The sequence below is a fragment of the Canis lupus genome, chromosome 2 (assembly GCF_003254725.2).
Source record: "Canis lupus dingo isolate Sandy chromosome 2, ASM325472v2, whole genome shotgun sequence".
In the NCBI taxonomy this organism is placed as follows: domain Eukaryota; kingdom Metazoa; phylum Chordata; class Mammalia; order Carnivora; family Canidae; genus Canis; species Canis lupus.
The window spans coordinates 9,389,985-9,409,445 of NC_064244.1; the positions used below are offsets into that span (position 1 = coordinate 9,389,985).

The 19,461-nt window shown below is 40.4% G+C and overlaps 1 non-coding gene across 1 annotated transcript; it reads left to right on the forward strand.

Annotated features, from left to right (window-relative positions):
* The first annotated feature begins 3,665 nt into the window (after positions 1-3,665).
* On the forward strand, positions 3,666-3,739 carry TRNAN-GUU (transfer RNA asparagine (anticodon GUU)). The gene has a single exon. It is a non-coding gene; the product is annotated as a tRNA-Asn (tRNA).
* The last annotated feature ends 15,722 nt before the right edge of the window (positions 3,740-19,461 follow it).

The following is a 19,461-nucleotide window of genomic DNA, read 5'->3' on the forward strand; positions in this document are numbered from 1 at the left end:
AAAAAAAGCAATGATTAAAATTTTATATCTGTATTATTTTGGCAAAGCCATAAAAATGATCTCCATATACAAAAGAGAGATTGATGAAGAATAAACTGGATTTTTAATAATTTCTCAAAATCGCTAGGTAAGTATCAATATATTATTTCTGCCTGTTTACCTTTTCTCTCAAATCATGTCTATTAAATTAAAAATAAAATGGAGATAAATGCCTGAATAATTTCACAAAACTTTCCAACTAAGTGACACAATTTAAAAACTGATGAGAATAAGACACAATAAAAAAAAAAAGAATAAGACACAATATTCTAATACACCTTTCTTAATTTTCTTAATTTGTGAGTAGACTCAACAGTCAATTATGGAAGCAGTTATTCTCTGTGAATGGTGTTTTGGCCACTGCTATTGGCTTGCTGAACTGATCACTGACCCTTAGTCAACAATTTTGAAAGGGAATGACACATTTTTGTGAGTAAGAAATATAATTTAAGTTTGAGACTGGTTGGAAGGATTCAACTCCACTATAAATCAGTTTAAAAATGTGATTTCAGGGGTGCTTGGGTATCTCACTCAGTCAAGCATGAGAATCTTGATTTCTGCTCAGGTCATGATCTCAGGGTCTGGAGATAGAACCCCATGTCGGGCTCCCCACTCAAGCACAGAGTCTGCTTGGGATTCTCTCTCCCTCTTCCTCTGCCCCTCCCCCTGCTCGTGCTTTATCTCTTTAAAATAAATAAAATCTTAAAAAATGTAATTTCAATGGCTTTGAAAATTGGTCTCTAGAGGTGCCTGGGTGGCTCAGTCGGTTAAGCAGTTAAGCATCTGCCTTAGGCTCAGGCCATGATATCAGGTTTCTGGGATCCAGTCTCCCATCAGGCTCCCTGTTTAGGGAGCTTCCTCTCCCTTTACCCCTCTCCCCCTACTTGTGTGCTTGCTCACTCTGCATGCTCTCTTCCTTTCTGTCTCTCAAATAAGTAGATAAAAGAAATCTTAAAAAAAAAAAAAGAAAAAATTGGTCTCACAGTTCTCTTGTTCTTAGTGACACTTGGTTTAGCATCCTCTTTTGTTTCCTGGTGCCACAATCTTCTATGTATGGCAATAATTTCTCTAACTTACTGGATTTAAAAAAAATTGAACTGGGTTTTTCATTTTTAGCCACTCAGTCACCATCTTTCTGAAATACAGTCATTCAAAAGAATTAAGGTCATGTACAAGGGTGTTAATGGGAATTCTGTGAGTTGCCTATTCTGTTGGTATGAAGCTGGAGGAACATTATCTGAAAGCACTGAATTCATGATACCAGGAAGGTCTATAAATCAGTGTGGTCCATCTTGCCTTGTCTGTTAAGACAGGTGGATCCCATTTGCACAGATATTCTCTCTCTCTCTCTCTCTCTCTCTTTCTCTCTCTCTCTACCTAAGAAGGAAATAAAATATATAGACCCATTAATCTGCACAGGTCAGCGTCTTTGATAGGGCACATTCTTGGAAAAGATAAAGTTGCAATTCAATTGTGTATGATATACAAAGGAGGCAAAATGCTGAGTTCTGTTCACTTTCAGCAATTGTAAAGACCTAAATACTAATGAAGCTATAAGAATTATTTATCTTAGGTTATCTTGAAATTTAAGAAAAAATAATGCATATTTCTAAAATTAATCCAGTGGGCTTTAGATTTAAAATCTGGACATAGATATAAGGCCTAAGATGAAATAATCACAAAGATTTAGAGGACAACACATAATCTTATTTTTGTAAGGGAACGTTTTGCATAAAATCTGTGTGTGATGTACACCACTGAGTAAAACACTGAGATTCCATTTAGCATGTTTATTTTTTTTTTTCATTTAGCATGTTTAATATTTACATGTTCTTTTGAAGTATTTTCAAGTGAAGACACCAAAAAAAAAAAAAAAAAGAGGCGAAGCTAATGAACAATGGAAATAGTCATTAATTTTATTAAGAGAGATTAACAACTACAGAACCAGACTTGAAGACTGAGTTTTAAAACAAAGGTGGCATTCACATAGACACATTTTTAGCATGCAAATTAATATTCTTTTTTGAATTAATTTTTCTCATCAATCGTTTCTTATCTCTCTTTTTAGAAGTTAAAATGTTTGTATGAAGACTGAAGTGAGGAAAAGAGATTGCAGCTAAAGGTATTTACAGGAACAGAACTCTTTCTAGTGTTATTCTAAGCAGGAGAGTAAATATTGAATGAAGGGGTGGTAAGGTACCTCCTTGCAGTCTGTTTTAACTGAATAGACACAAGAACAATAACATCTCATCTTGGTATTCATAGAAGAAAAACCAGTGCACGGTAGCTTTAGCTCACATTAACAGGTGCGTAAAATACAAATGAAGATTTTGTCATCCTATGTGAAGGTAGCATCACAAATGAAATAAAACTCATTATTATATGTTCTTTATAAGAGTTTCCTGGATTCCCCCCCAAATTCAGACTTTTCAAGTGCATTTCTGAAAGTTTGTTGCAAGAGGAGTGGTACAGCCTGGTGTAAATTCACAGCTGCTTAATATCCCAGCGCTTTCAAGGAATGCTGCTAATTGGTTCCAAAGCCAATTTAAATTGTCTTATCAAACCACAGGAACTCACAATGTTGATTGGACTGAGGCGTGTCGCATCCAACTGCTATAAATCACAAAACGAATTGTTTCTCGAGGGATTCTGGACAGAGCAATGCGGTAACTGCTAAAAATTTAGAGTTGTCAAGTGCAAACTAGCAGTTATTTGAGGGAAGAAGAGGGGGAATAAGGAGTGTTTGGAGCTTTGAAGAGCACCTCGAGAGGCATCTGGAAATATTCATACAAAGGGAATAATTTTTCATATAGAGTGTATATATAGAGAGAGATGCAGCAAGTTTGCTAGCAGGGTTTCTATGCTAGGCATTTTCAGGAGTTAGTCATAAATCATACTTTTTTCTTCTTTTACTTCTCTTTCCTCAAATTGGGTTATAAATATCCTAAGAAACGTGCGTTTCAAGGGGGCATGGCTCCCACGGGGGCGCCTGCAGGCTACTTGGAGGGAGGATGGAAGGCGGCGATCAGGCAATGAAGTAGAACGCACGGACCTCAGGAGTGTTCCTCTAGCTGTTTCCCAGCGCTCTTTCCCAATAACAAAATGTCAGTGACAGATACCTGGTGCCATGATACATGCAAACAAATAGGTATTTAATGATACCCGAGAATAAAAATAAGGAAGGCAGACACCATTCAGATGACCTTGTGAATGCTACACCAGTAAATCCTGAAGATTAGAGAGCAAATCGTGGATAAAGAGTTGGAAACAAAAATTGAGTTTCTCAACTCGCAAGATCAAAGTTTTTCTTTTCCGATAAAAGGAAACATCAGAAATAGTCATCTTCCTGAGACAGAACGTTCCAAACGGGAGTTGGAAAGAAAGGACAGTGTCTTGATAATACCAGTTGCAGTCTGAAGTTTGGCTCGATCTTGCTGGTGTCTCACAGCTTTCCAAGATGCTTTAAGGGTGGAAAATAAAATTAAGAGGGTTAGATATACGGAGTGGGGAAAAAAAAAATCTGATTTTAATAACATGAATCAAAGAGCAGCAGAGAACAGAACAGTAATGCGCTGCCTTTACGATTCTCCATAAAGGCCGTGGCTGGAGAGGCGGACGGCACCGGAGTCTCTGTGGCGCAATCGGTTAGCGCGTTCGGCTGTTAACCGAAAGGTTGGTGGTTCGAGCCCACCCAGGGACGACGCCCGCTTTTACGGCGTGCCGCTGGAACTTTTGCACCGATCCCGGGAATTCAGACCCACCAACCCCTCGGAGGTCGACAGCCAGAGAAACCGCAGCTCTCGCTTCGCCGCCCACCCCGCGGGTGGCTCCTCTGCTTCCGGGAGCGCTGGCCGCCCCGCCCCCAGCCGTCCCCGGCTCCCGGGCGGCAGGTGGGCTCTTCCTGCGCGCCCCGGGGTGGGCGGAGGGGTCCAGCGCCGTAAGGCCCCCTCTCGGTTCCCAAACGCTGACCGCTGGATGCCCCGGGGGCCCGAGTTCGTCCGCTGAAGCCCAGGCCACACAGGTTCGCTCCAGCGGCCTGGCCGGGCTCCCGCGGGCGCCGAGCGGCGGGAGCGCGCACACAGCCCTGCCGGCCGGGCCCCTCGGACGCGCGCCTCTCCGCGCCCGGGGCTCGAACCCGCCGCCGCCGCTCCTGGCCGCCCCCGAGGCCTCCGCGGCGGGAGGGCGGCCCGGGCTGCCCAGGTTCCGCTGCAGGAGCCCTGCAGTGTCAGACGTCGCCGGCAGGTATGCATTTAAAGGGTGCCAAGTTCAAGCTGTGCTTTGATTTAAAACTCTTCCACGTTTTTAAACACTAATGTTGAATCATGCAACGTGTGTCTCTTCCCCGGGCAGCGTAAACATCTACTCCCGAGTACTCACCGAAACCTTGACTCTCTGTGCTTTTGGTAAATTCCAAAATGTTTGTCATAAACATTTTGTTGGCTATAAACAAATAGTGTGGACACTATTGCAGGAGTATTTATTTATGTGCTATGTTTTACTTTTCATACTAAAGTGCCAGAGTTTTGTAGAGAATGGAATGGACTTGCAGCATTTCCCATCTCTTCAGAAAGGAAGCAGACTTGTGGTTTTTCTTTTCATTTCTTTTTTAACAACTGTGTGACTGTGTTAAACTTTAAAAAGACTTATGAGAAAGATTAAAAGTGAAACTGCTAACGTATTTTGATTCGATAAGCATATACCATTTATTTCACAAAATGCAAAGCTCTCTCAAAATAGTTACCTGCTACTTCATTCTCTAAATATAGGCTGCCTTTGAGATGTAATCATAGTTTCTTCATAATTATTGTCTTGGGTCTGGATTACAGAAATTTGAAAGAGGGTCCTGGAGAAAAGTGATGTTTTATTCCTGCAAAATGAATAGTTATGCTCTTCTTTATATTTTCCTCCAAGTGTTCATGTTAATAAAGGCTAACATTTATTGTTTAGACCTGGCCAGTCACTGCTCTGCGTGCTTTCACTGAATGAGTGGGATCCTCACAACCCTTCCAGGTAGGTCCTATTGTTGCCACCCTACAGATGAGCCCCCTGAAGCAGGCTCAGTGGGAGTACTTTGCCTGATTTTGCAGCTAGTCACTGGCAATGGCTCAGATTTGACCCAAGCGCTCAGGCTTCCAGAGCCCATGCTCCTCATGCTGTACTGTACTACCTCCTCTAACACAGAGCTTCTTCATTAATTAGTTAATTTAAAACCAAAGCTGTTATTTTTAATTAATTTTTTATGAAATTTCATTAATATTTTCCTTCAAATCTGATGAAGGAAAAAAAAAAAAAAAACCAAACCCACTGAACATTCATAGAATACTAAAGGGTACACTGTTAAATTACACATTCATTTTACTGCTTCATTTTATTGAAATGAAAACTGTGTAGGAACATGAAATCTTCATGTGAAACGTGTCTTTGGGAAACAATTTAATAGCATTTATTTGGAGAAGGCAAGGTTAGAAATAAAGGCAGACTGGAATAGCCCAGGCAAAATATGGAAGAGGGATAGGAAGAAGAATAGACTCAAATAATGGGGGCTAATCTAGAATCTAAGGCTGCTGTGTGGCATTTGGGATTTCTATCTAGTCCCCGATTTCAGGACACCTTTGTGAGATAGCACCAAGTTTTGTACTGGACAGGTGCCTAGGTGTCAATTTTAAATTTGATCCTAAATTTTTAAGTATGTTCTATCTCATCCTATTTCGGGGATTAATAGGATTTTGAGGCCAGAAACTGAAGAGGAAGGATTAAATGAGAATGGAGGTGCCGCGAGGAGTGCAAAAGGGCCCTTTAATGTAAGTAGTTGATTTTATTATGTGAGCAAGTGCTTAGCATATTTCCCTGCACTCACTGCTGCTTACAGATAAGACAGGTGGGAAGCATTTTAGAAAAATTGCTTAAATATTTATGGATGATTGCCTTTGTAAAATTTTAAGGTGTGTTGATTATAGATGTTGCAATAAATACTATTTCTGGGGAGCATTATTTTGTTCTTAGTTTCTTGCTTAGCTCTATATACCAGCCAAGCCCAGAAAAGCGTCAAGATCATTTAGATTGTTAATTGAAGACTGAAGACTATTTAAAAGGCTATGTCAAGCAACTGAGTATGTAAATATGTAGCTGTTAGTAAATATAAATATACCAGTTTATATTTAAACTTCATATATAAAATCGGAGGAAAACTCACTAAAATAATGCAATAAAAGATGAAACAAGGGGCACCTGCGTGGCTCACTGTTTGCCTGACCTGCCTTTGGCTCAGGTCATGATCCTGGGGTCCTGGGATCGAGTCCCGCATAGGGCTCCCCACAGGAAGCCTGCTTCTCCCTCTGCTTATGTCTCTGCCTCTCTCTGTGTATCTCTCATGAATAAATAAATAAAATCTTAAAAAAGAAAAAAAAAGTGAAACAAATACTCTTCCACACTTATCAGAGAAGGTAATATTTATATAACTTGTAATAATTCATAATTTATTTTTATTTATTTATGATAGTCACAGAGAGAGAGAGAGAGAGAGGCAGAGACACAGGCAGAGACACAGGCAGAGGGAGAAGCAGGCTCCATGCACCGGGAGCCCGATGCGGGACTCAATCCCGAGTCTCCAGGATCGGGCCCTTGGCCAAAGGCAGGCGCCAAACCGCTGCGCCACCCAGGGATCCCTAATTCATAATTTAAAATGTTTTATACATTGCAGCATTTCTTAGGATAATAGAGGTCAGGAGGAAGGCACATGGCTCCCATGTCTCTGTTTTCATTTCTAACACCTGTGTCTGATGTCATACGATACAAGGTTTGGGAGGAAAAACTTTTAAACTGCCAAAGAAACACAAATGCCTTGTTTCTGCATCCGTAATACATCATAATGAGTAATGATGAATTTTAATTTTATTTCTCGGAATTTTGGTGGGCATGAGGCCTAAAACGTTCAACTTGTAGCTACAACTGGCAGAGCGGGAGTACCTTGGTGGTAGAATAAACTGTAATACATTTAACTAGAAAATACTTTAAGGAGTTGCAACCTTTTGAATGATTAAGAATGTTAATTTTATCAAGCACAGCATTTCACTTGTAGCGCTTTGGGTTGAGCCCCCTTGGTGTCAGCTCATTCTGTTTTTACATATTGAAAATAAGTGTTGAACTTACAAGAAAGATGTGAGAATATATTTATAAAATTGTAGAAAATATGTCAGTTTTAAGTTATTTTCATAGCTTACATTTTTTTTTAAAAACGTCATTAAAATTTAACTGTTCGGACTCAAATCCTTAAGAAAACCCTTAAAGTAATCTTTATAAAGTAGGTTCCACAACCACTGTAGCGCTTGAACTCACAACCCTGAGAAAAAGATTTGCATGTTCTGTTGGTTGTGCCAGCCAGGTGCCCCTCAGAACATAATTTTAAAGGAAACTCTTTTTACCGATATCTTGACCAATAAATATGGTAACTGTCAACATTCCAGAAAAACTTCTGTCTTGTCCTTCTCCCAGTCATCAAAATGCAACTTTTAAATTATAAATATGTGGATTATTAAGTTACAACGTGATCAGGAGTCAAAGGCTTATTACCAAATCCTATCAGATGAGTATTTACACACAAAGATCAAGAGAAATAATAGAAATTGGAAATCACTTTTCCATGCCTACTCACTTTTGATCTAACTACCTATGATAAACTTGGTAAGAATAAATTTGTGCTATTAAAGCAGAAAATATAGGAAACTTACTATACATTTGAAGTTTTGAATTTTTTCTGTAAACAGAAACTTCTCTTACACCCACTTATTTAAAAACATGAAACATGGGGTGCCTGGCTGGCTCAGACATTGGAATGTGTGACTCTTGATCTTGGGCTTATAAATTTGAGCCCCATGTTAGGGATAGAGATTACTTAAAAATAAAATATTTATTTATTTAATTTTTAAAGGTTCTATTTATTTATTCATGAAAGACAGAGAGAGAGAGAGAGAGGCAGAGACACAGGCAGAGGGAGAAGGAGGCTCCATGCCGGGAGCCCGATGTGGGACTCGATCCCGGGACTCCAGGATCACACCCTGGGCCAAAGGCAGGTGCTAAACTGCTGAGCCACCCAGGGATTCCCAAAAATAAAATATTTAAAAACATGAAATAAAAGCAACCTTTTAGAAATCACTATTATGGCATTTAAATTAATTAAAATTTTATTTTTGAAAATAAATTTAAACTTTAAAACCACAATGAGATTTGAGATTAAAAGGTACAACAAGAGAAGATGACTCAGTAGTTTTCTAAATAATATACTCTAAAATCTTAAGAATTTTAATCCAGGGTTCTCTGTTGGAGGAGAATAAATAGTCATCCTGTTATTTTGAAAGTATAAATAACTATAAAGGAAAATCTAATCTGTGTGAAAAAAAGCTATGTGTAAGGTTGTGGAAAGCCCAATTTTTAATACCACTAAGGAAATATGTATGTTATTTAGACGGTATATTACCATATAGCCATTTACATAATATATTTTGGGAAAAATGCCTTTGGACAATGTTAAAATACAGCATTAGGCATAAAAAGCAAGATACAAACTATCCAAAAGCATGATCCCAATTTTGTAATGAGACTGAACTGCTTATAATAGGTGATGTATAAACATATCTTGATGGTGAATGAAATACACAAAAATGAGATTATCAGTGACATTTTTCTTTTTTTATACTTCACCTTCCTAATTGTCTATAATAAACATGTATGATTTTTATTTGTTAAATGACATTTTCATAACATAAAAATAGTACCTGGATTCATACTATATATACAAATTTAAATTCTACTTTCCTCTCTTAAAATTACCACTAAAGGAGGATAGGGAGCTCACATATAAAGCTGTTATATATGATCAAATGATTTTCTCTTCTTTTTTAAGATTTTATTTACTTATTCATGAAAGACACAGAGAGAGGCAGAGACATAGGCAGAGGGCAAAGCAGGCACCCTGTGGGGAGCCCAATGTGGGACTTGATCCTAGGACTCTGGATCACAACCTGAGCCAAAGGCAGATGATCAACCACTGAGCTACTCAGGTGACCCTGATCAAATGATTTTCAACAAGAGTGTACAGAACAAGGAAAAAGGGACAGTCTTTTGAATAAAGGTTCAAAACTGGATTTCCACATGCAAAAGAATAAAGTTGAGTCCTTACATCATATACAAAAATCAATTAGAAATGGATCAAATACCTAAATGTAAGATCTAAAATTATAAAACTCTTAGAAGAAAACAGGGGAAATCTTTGTGACCTTGGATTTGGCCATGAAGTCTTTGATATGACACCAAAAGCACAGGCAGCATATTAAAAATGGATAAATTGCACTACCTGAGAATTAAAAACTTCTATGCAAACTATCAATTGAATGAAAAAGCAGGCCATGGAAAGGGAGAAAATTTTTGTGATAGTATATCTGATAAAGGGTTAATATCTGGAATATAGAAAGAACTTCCATAACTCAAATATAAAAAATAACCCAGTTAAAAAGTAGACAAAGCACTAAAATAGACATTTTTCTAAAGAAGATGTACATGTAAATACATGAAAAGAAGCTGAAAATCACTAATCATTTAGGGAAATGTAAATCAAAACAGTTAAATATCACCTCACCTGCATTAGGATGACTACCATTTAAAAACAACAGAATGGGGATCCCTGGGTGGCGCAGCAGTTTAGCGCCTGCCTTTGGCTCAGGGCGCGATCCTGGAGACCCGGGATCGAATCCCACGTCGGGCTCCCTGCATGGGGCCTGCTTCTCCCTCTGCCTGTGTCTCTGCCTCTCTCTCTCTCTCTCTGTGTGTGACTATCATAAATAAATAAAAATTTAAAAAATATATAAAAAAATAAAAAAATAAAAAATAAAAACAACAGAATGGGGATCCCTGGGTGGCGCAGCGGTTTGGTGCCTGCCTTTGGCCCAGGGCACGATCCTGGAGACCCTGGATCGAATCCCACGTCGGGCTCCCGGTGCATGGAGCCTGCTTCTCCCTCTGCCTGTGTCTCTGCCTCTCTCTCTCTCTCTCACTGTGTGCCTATCATAAAAACAAAACAAAACAAAAAAAACAGAATGACAACAACAAGCAGAAAATAACAAGTGTTGGTGAGGTCATGGAGAAATTGGAAACCCATGTGCTTTAATGGTGGGAATGGAAGACGGTGCAGCCACTATGGAAAACAGTATGGTGTTTCCTCACAAAGTTAAAAATAGAACTACCATAATGTCAACCAATTCTGCTTCTGGGTACATAATCAAAAGGATTGAAAACAGGATGTCAAAGAGATATTTGTACGTCCCTGTTCATAGTAGAATTATTCATATTAGCTAAAATGTGGAAGCAACCCAAGTGTCCATTGATAGATGAGTGGATAAGCAAAATGTGCTATAGACATACAATGGAATATTATTTTGCCTTGAAAAGGAAGGAAATTCTGACAAACATGAGTAAACTTTGAGGACTTTATGCTAAGTAAAATAAACCTGTCTCAAAAATACAATACTGTGTGATGCCACTTATATAGTCAAATTCAGAAATAGTCATATGGATGGTAGTTGCCAGAGGCTGGAGGAAGGTGAGAATGTGGAGTTGTGGTTTAATGGGTATAGAGTTACAGTTTTGCAAGATGAAAAGAGTTCTGGAGACTGGTTGCATAAAATGTGACTGTACTTAACACTGCTGTGCACTTAAAATGATAAAGATGGTAAACTTTGTGTTATGTAGATTTTTACCACAATTAAAAATTTTTAAAAATTATTTTGAGGGGATTTGTTCCCCCTCCTTATTTCAGATCTATTATAAAGTAAAGCGTATAGGACATTAGAGTACTGATGTAACGATAGATAAGTAAGCCAATGGAAACAATGGAGAACCCAGAACCCTAACTTAAGGACATTTAATTTTTTAAGAAGGTGGGCTCTGAAGGAAAGGGAGAGCATAATTCTCCACCCCTTAAGTGTGTGTTGTGCGTAGTGATTTTCTTCTAAAGAGTACAGTATGGAAAGTGGTGGTGGGGGGAGCCAGGAAATAGTAACTTTACAGTAGAGAAGCCTGACAAACACTACCTCAGCCAGGTGATCAAGGACAACATCAGTAGTGATAAGTCATGTTGACAGTATGTACCCTTGAGTTGATGGCACTTCACCTCTGTGGCCTTCCTTCCCTAAACTCATAATCCCAGCCTGTTCATGATGAAAATATTAGACAAATTTCAGTAGAGGCTCATCCTATAGAATATTTTCCCAGTCCTCAAAACTCAAAATCCTCAAGAACAAGGAAAGTCTGAGAATCCAGGACCTCATCATTAAAATTAGATGTAGATGAGGGGCACCTGGGTGGCTCAGTTGGTTAAGCACCTGACTCTTTCAGCTCAGATCCTGATCTCAGGGTCATGAGATGGAACCCCGAGTCAGGCTCCGTGCTGGGCTCAGGCCTGCTTAAGATTCTCCCTCTCCAGGCAGCCCTGATGGCTCAGCAGTTTAGTGCCTGCCTTCGGCCCAGGGTGTGATTCTGGGGTCCTGGGACTGAGTCCCACATTGGGCTCCCTGCATAGAGCCTGCTTCTGCCTCTGCCTGTGTCTCTGCTTCTCTCTCTCTCTCTGAGTGAATAAATAAATAAAATCTTAAAAAAAAAAAAAAAGAAAGAAAGAAAGCTGGACAGTTTTTTGTCTGCTTCCTGCCTATAGAAGTTTGAGGGCCCAGAGGCCTCTTTTCCCATCCAAGTACTAACTAGGTCCGACCCTCCAGAGACTTCTTTTCATTAAGAACCATCTCTATCCTTTTCAGTCCAAATGGATTCAGTTCCTTTAAAACCATTGCTCATTTCGTTTGTATCAATCACAATCAACTCCATTTGGTGAAAGCCACACCTGCCTTCTTTCTGAAACAGGACTGTGAGTTTGCTCTGGAACACCTTCCTTCTGATTCTTAGAAGCCCTGTTGTCTAGCTGAGAGGCACGCCCTCGGGATTTCCTAGAAGGCTTTTTGTTCAGCTGAAAGGCTTTATGACACATCACCTAAACTCTTCCTGAGGTTTCCACAAAGAGTCTTCGGGTTCCATTCCTTGATCTGAACTTTACGCTGAGACATGTTTTACTCTCCGTGTCCTAGATTTGATTTTGTTTTCCCTCTGAGTCCATTTCGTACCTTGAAGGGCTTGCCTTATCTGGAGAGACAGCACTGCTATCAAATCTATTAAATCCTGGTTCCCTGATGTTCCTTCTCAATTCTGTTTGAAGACTATACTTCCTTTTTTGTTTATCTTACTCTTCATGTATTTCTTTCTTTTTTATTTTTAAAAAGATTTTATTTATTTGACAGAGACAGCACACAAGCAAGGAGAGCAGCAGGCAGAGGGAGAGGGAGAAGCAGGCTTCCCACCAAGCAAGGAGCCCTATGTGGGATTTGATCCCAGCACCGTGGGATCATGACCTTGAAGGCAGAGGCCCAACCGACTGAGCCACCTAGGTGCCTTTCATGTACTTTTTCATAGGCAGCTACAAACAAAACAAAACAAAGCAAAGTTTTCAAGTCTGCCTATAAATATCCTCAGCCAGATCTCTGAGTTCCTTGGGTCCCTTTTCCCACCTGACTGCAGGTGAGAGTTTCACCACTGTGTTGTGTGTGTGTGTTTGTACCACATACTGTTAACACATAACACCTTCAGTCTCCAATAGCCATCTTGTCGCTGTCTTTCAAGCTTTTACTAATGGTCTCTCTAAGAGCTCTCTCTTTTTTTTTTTTTTTTAAGATTTTATTCATTTATTCATGAGAGACACACAGAACGAGAGAGAGGCAGAGACATAGGCAGAGGGAGAAGCAGGCTCCATGCAGGGAGCCTGACCTGGGACTCGATCCCAGGTCTCCAGGATCACGCCCTGGGCTGAAGGTGGCGCTAAACCACTGAGCCACTCGGGCTGCCCAGAGCTCTGTCTTCTGTTTGCCACTGGTCCCAAAGTTAATGCCATGTGTTTGCTTTACATTATGGCAGACACCTATTCCCAGATACCAAGTTCTGTTTCAGTTATCTACTGTTTCATAATGAACTACTATAAAATTCAGTAGCTTCATACAACTGCTGTTTTATTATATCTCTTGATTCCATGAGCTGACCAGGGCTCAGCTAAGCAGTGCCTTTCCTGGTGTTAGTGGGGGTCCCTCATGGGATTGCAGCCAGATTGGAGCTGGGACGAGATGTTGGGTACCTCAGGCTCCTCTGTGTGGCCTTTCTCTACATTGCATCTCATCCTTCAAGTCCTGTCTCTCCAGTAGGGTAGCTCAAAGAGAGAGAGAGTGAAAGAAGCTAGGCTTTCTCAATGTCTGGGCACAGAAGTCTGGAAATACTCTTCCTCTGCGTTCTGTTGGTCAGAACAGTTATGGATTGTATCCAGATTCATAGGCAGGGGATGAAAGTCCCTCCTGTTGATGAGCATAGAGACACGTACATTGAGGGCATTGCAGAATTATTTGGGGTCTTCTTTGAGGACTTGCTACCACGCCAGTCTTCCAATCATTTACTTTTGTAGCCCCAGACTAACCAGCCAAGCCACTCACCACTGCCATGAGTCTGTATATGTTTCTACCTTGGGCCTCATCCCTCTCCATACCGAGGTACTACTTGAATGAAACTCTGCCCATTGAAAAGTTTTGTCCTTATTGCTGCCTTTCAGGGTCCCTCCTGAGTGGGGCAGTAGTATAGCTGCTATAGTAGTATAGTATTTGGCTTGCACCCACATACTGACCTGACCCATTGTGACTGTATGTAGCCTTTTTCCTCCTTTGTCATCTGGTCAGAAGAGACCTTCTCCCTCCCCAGCTCCCTAACCCCAATATGGCCACAGTTGTTGACTGAGGGAGATGCAATACTGGTGAATGAAATGGGGGGTTTAGTCCACTTGCCCATGTGGCTTGCTTGTCTCCTTTCACCCTGATCCCAAATATATCAGTTCCTTTTGCAGTGGATTGCTTCTGGGACTGCTTAACCTTATAACATTATGGGCCTGATAGAACCCAGCTCAGGATGAACACTTCTGGTCTCATGGTCATTTGAGGATGTATGGTCAGGCATTCTGTTACTAGGGTCCAGAAGCATGTTCAAAGCTGGTTTTTGTTTTTGTTTTGTTATTTGTTTTAGATTTTATTTATGAATTGGGGGGAGGGGTAAAAGGGAAGGGGGAAGAACAAGTAGACTCTGTGTGGAGCATGGAACCCAATGCAGGACTCAGTCTCCATCCCTGAGATCATGACCTGAGCAAAAACCAAGAGTTGAACACTCAACTGACTGAGCCACCCAAGTGCCCCTACAGATGATTTTTAAATGATGTGTAACGATTTGCTGCAGATAGCATGGCCTTGGTCCAGAACTATAGGGGCCTATATTGTGATTTTTGCTTTTGGAATTGCCATGAACTCCACAAGGCATCTTTTCCTACCAGACAAAGACACATCTAATATCACAGGGTATGTTGAGTCATGTGGCCCAAGTGTCAAGACTGCTTGGCATTGCAGGCAGCCCAGACTTACTGCAATGCCCTTTCTTGCTCTAGACTCTGCTCAGAACTGGCAGCCTTTCATGTTACCCAATAAATGGATTGAAACGGTGTTCTTGAGTGTGGCACCTGAGAGCTCTAGCAGGCATTTTGCTATTTTCTTAGTGGTAGGAATTGTGAGATGAAACACTTTGCCAATTATTTTTGGAAGGGGTGCTTCAGACCACAGGATTCCTTATAACTTCACTGCTCTGGTGGCCTCTCAATCTCTGTGGAATTGATGTCATGGGTAGAGACCACCATGATGTTCTGCATATCTGGACAGTGCAGGTCCCCTCAGGTCACATTATGACCAGGGGTGAGAGAATTAACCTAGGCCTGGAGCTAGACTGGAAGCATATTCTTGTGTCTGTCCTACATGAATGCAAACTGTTTCTCACCTTCCTTTCTGGTGAGATGACCACAGGCCATACACCTGAGGCCATGGTACCATTGGTGCCACTACTAAATAGGTCATCCTCCAGGAATCATGTGGTTTTTGTAAAGGTCAGGCCAGTGAATCAAACGGCAATACAATGAGGATCTCCGCTGCATACTTCAGATGTTTAAGGGTGGCAGGAATCTCTGCATTTTCCTTGTGGCATGATATTGTTTTTATTTACCAGATAGACTGGGGGCAGGAGGGGGCACTGTCAGAGTTTCTATTTGGCCTTTCCTGGAGGGCAGCTCATGCCCTACTCACAGGCCAAGGAACCAATGTGGGGCTTTGTACCAACTACCAAGTATATCCATTCCAATTTCTGCATTCAGCACTGCTGGGTGTTCATGAAACTACAATGCCATTTATTACCTGGTTTGTGAAAGTGCCCACCCTAGTGGGAGTGGAGGGTGGTAGGGATGGCAGGGGAGCATGATGACAATTTATGTCTTTTTAAAAAAATTTTTATTTATATATTCATGAAAGACACACACACACAGAGGCAGAGATACAAGCAGAGAGAGAAGCAGGCTCCATGGAGGGAGCCTGATGTGGGACTTGATCCCGGGACCATGGGATCACGCCCTGGGCCAAAGGCAGGCACTTAACCGCTGAGCCACCCAGAGGTCCTGATAATTTAGGTCTTGAAGTATCACTGCTAATTCCAATTCTGTGTCCTTGAAATGTGTGGGAATTTCTCTTTCCCCAATGTATCATAATAAATGACTGTATGTCCCTGTGGTGGAGGGATTGGGAGGATCTTTATCATATAACTGGACATGAGCAACAGGATTCTTCCTCCTGGGGCCCAGTCCATCCTTTAGTCAGTGGATTTTCAGCCTGAGTAATGATTCAGATCCAGAAACTAGGCATAGTACAGTAGTTTTTTTTTATTGGGGTGACTACTCTCAGCCTCCTGAAGATCCATCCTTGACTCCTTTTGATTGTATAGTTTGACCAATAGGTTTATTGGCTGCTCATCCATCTTGTCCCTAAGGATGCTGTGTTCTATTAAGCATCTCCTTATCTCAGTGGGTCAGGCCCCTATGCCTTCAATCTAACCTTGCCAGTCATTACCATAATTGCCCACCATCTGCCCTCCATTTCTTCAGGACTCTATCACCCGATTGCTATCAGAGAAATCAGTTCTGTAAGAGCATTCCCAGTGTCAGCCCAAGAAGTCATTACAGAAGACAACAATGCTGACTTTCATCATGACACTGGTGCCCCTCATCCCTGTGCTTTCCCTGTTTATTAAACAGACTGTCCTCTGGTCTCTGCCACAGAACATTGCTGGTGGGGAAGTTTTCTGGTTTAAAATAGCATCACTCTCTAGACCATTTTTCTGAACACTCTGAAACCTTTATTTTCCTGTTTGCTCTCACATCTGTGGTGGTCTCTCCTCAACAAATGCAGCTGGGTTTCCTACCAGCTTCTGAGAGCCATCCCAGCAGTTAGCATCATCTCCCAGGATGCTTGTCAGGTTGTAGGTCATAAGATTGTTGTTATTGATCAGCTTTCCTTTACCCAGCTTTATTTTCTACCCACCTTGATCCAAGATCCCTAAGATCTGTCCCAATTATACACTCTTGGCTTCTGCTGGTACATGTTAGTGTGGTCTTATGGGTCCTTTGGGGGGCATAATCTCTTCTCTCCCTCAGCAGACTGGATTACATTATGCCTTAACCCTACTTATTTGTCTGATGGCTAGGAGGGGGTAGATGTGACGGGAATGCCTGTGGTCTTGCAAGCCAGAGGACTTTGCATTGTCTTCAAGCAAGAAAGGAGTGCTTATGGGAGGAAATGGGCCACTCCTGCAGACCCAGAGGCTGGGGAAAATGTAGGAAGTCAAGATGTCCCCATCCCATGCCTTAGGGCCAGCTCTGTCCCAACAGGTTCTAACTTTGGGTAGTAGATTGACCTGGCTTGAGAATCCCTTTCCTGAAGTTCTGCTACTCTTATAATGAGTCCTGGGCTTGACCCTCACCCTTTTCTGGTCTCTGCTCATAGGAGATGAGAGTCTCTTTATATGGTGCCAAAGAGGCTGTCTGACTTTCATGGACACCCTTAATTGGTGATTAGTTAACCTCCTTCATTGTCCTTCTCCAGTTCATCCATAGTCCTCAGCAGCAGCCCGTTTCATTATCCTTGTAATTACAACTTTCTCTTTCTTTCAAATTCCTGAGTTACTGTACTTGCCAGTGCATTCCCTCTCACCAATATCCTACCCCCATTCACATAGGGTAAGTTTTAATAATTGCACCAGTGTCTCACACCAGAGGCTATCCATTCTCTGTGGACTGCCACTGATGGGTCTTCATCGCCACCTGGCCAGTGGGTGACCCCGCTTCAAAATTTCATTTTAAAGCCTGCTTCCTAGGACCACTTCCTATGCCAGCTATTGCAGATTGAATGACCTTAGGAACTTAGACCTTAGATACTGCGATTTGCATGTAAAAGTTTTATTGAGAGATGCTCTAGGAACAGCTCCTTTGAGGGAACAAGAGGGATCATTTTGGGCAAAGAGAGAAGTTGAACTGTACTGCAGTTACAGTAGCATCTTCAGCTGATTCCATGGAGAGCTCTGAAGCCAAGTAGCCTTTTGCAGATGTACCAAATCAAGGCTTGGAGGACTTTGTCTCCTTGCATTGACCAGCCATTGGATATGGGCTGCCTTTGATGAAGGGGCATAAACTTCAGGCAAGGTAGCTTCCTTTGGTTGAGAGTAATTCCAGAGGATGAATTCAACTGTGGGCCAGCAGCAACGGCCTTAACATGAAGATGGTCTGGTGGAGTGGGGCACAACATCCACCGCACAAGTCTAGGGACTTTTGTTTTGTTTTTTTGCTTAATTATTTTCCTTTTTGTGTTTGTTATTTATTGATTCTTCCTGTCTTCCTTAAGTCATTGCTGTTTTTGTCTTTTTTTAAATTGTATGCTTGATTTTTTTAAATTCCAGTATAATTAATGTACAGTATTTAATTTCAGGTGTATGATATAGTGATTCAACACTTCCTACTCAGTGCTCATCTCAATATGTATTATCTTAATACTCTTCACCTATTTTACCCATCCTCTCACCCAAACTAGTAGTTACCAGTTTATTCTCTGTGTTTAGAATCTGTTTTTTTTGTCCCTTTTTTGCTTTGTTTGTTCTGTTTCATAATTCCACATATGAGTGAAATCATGTGGCATTTGTCTTTCTCTGATTGACTTATTTTGCTTAGCATAATACTTTCTAGTTCTATCCATGTCATTGCAAATGGTAACATTTCATTCTTTTTGATGGCTGAGTAATATTCCATCATAGATATACAACATCATCTTTACCCATTCATCTGTCAGTAGAGACTTGGGTTGCCTATATAATAATGTAAATAATGCTGCTAATGTAAATAATGCTTCAATAAACAAAGGGGTGCATATATCTTTTTGAGTTAGTGTTTTTGTGTTTTTTAGGTAAATTTCCAGTAGTGGAATTACTGGATCACATGGTAATTCTAGTTTTAATTTTTTGAGGAACCTCTATACTGTTCTCCACAGTGACTGCACCAATTTGCATTCCTACCATCAGTGTAAGAGGATTCCTTTTTATCCACATCCTTACCAACACTTCTTGTTTCTTGCTATTTTGACAGATATAGGGTGATATCTCATTGTGGTTTTGATTTGCATTTCCTGATGATGAGTAATGCTAAGTACTTTTTCATATGTTTGTTAGCTTTCTGTATATCTTCTTTGGAAAAATGTCTACTCAGTTTCTCTGCCCGATTTAAAATCAGATTATTTGTTTTATTGGTGTTGAGTTGTATAACATGTCTTGGTGCCGAGTTGTGGGTAATACAAGTTTTAGTTTATTTGTTGTAGTAATGTGAAAAATTACATGGTTGGTTCTTATATTTTTATTTTTTTTAAGAAAGATTGAATCATTTAGATCTAAATTTGCCAAACAGAGAAGAATTCTCCTTTTCATTATTTTATAGATAATCTATAATTATTATTTACTTTTTGACTTAAAAGTTATTTAGGAGAGGTTTAAGATTTTTTCAAGTAGTGTTAATTTTATTAACTTATGGTTACATCAGTATAGTCTGAGAACATGGCCAATATAGTGTCTACTTTTGTAATTTATTAAAGTTTTCTTTGTTTCTCATTAAAGTTTTGCTTCTATTTTTTCACATACGACAGGAAGGTATAAAATAATTGAATGCAATTGAATCTGCCAAATACATTTGTATGTAATGAAATATAAGGTATGCAGTACATATGGACAAAGAAAGAATATATACTTTTTTTTCTCTATTACCAAAGGTTTTGGTGAACAAGAAATCAATATGACAACAGGGTGAAATGGTTCTCTTAGTTTCTGTTGAGTCTTCATATAATAGTGGAAAAGCAATCAGGATAATATATTTCTGTTTTATTTTTCTGAAATGTTGAC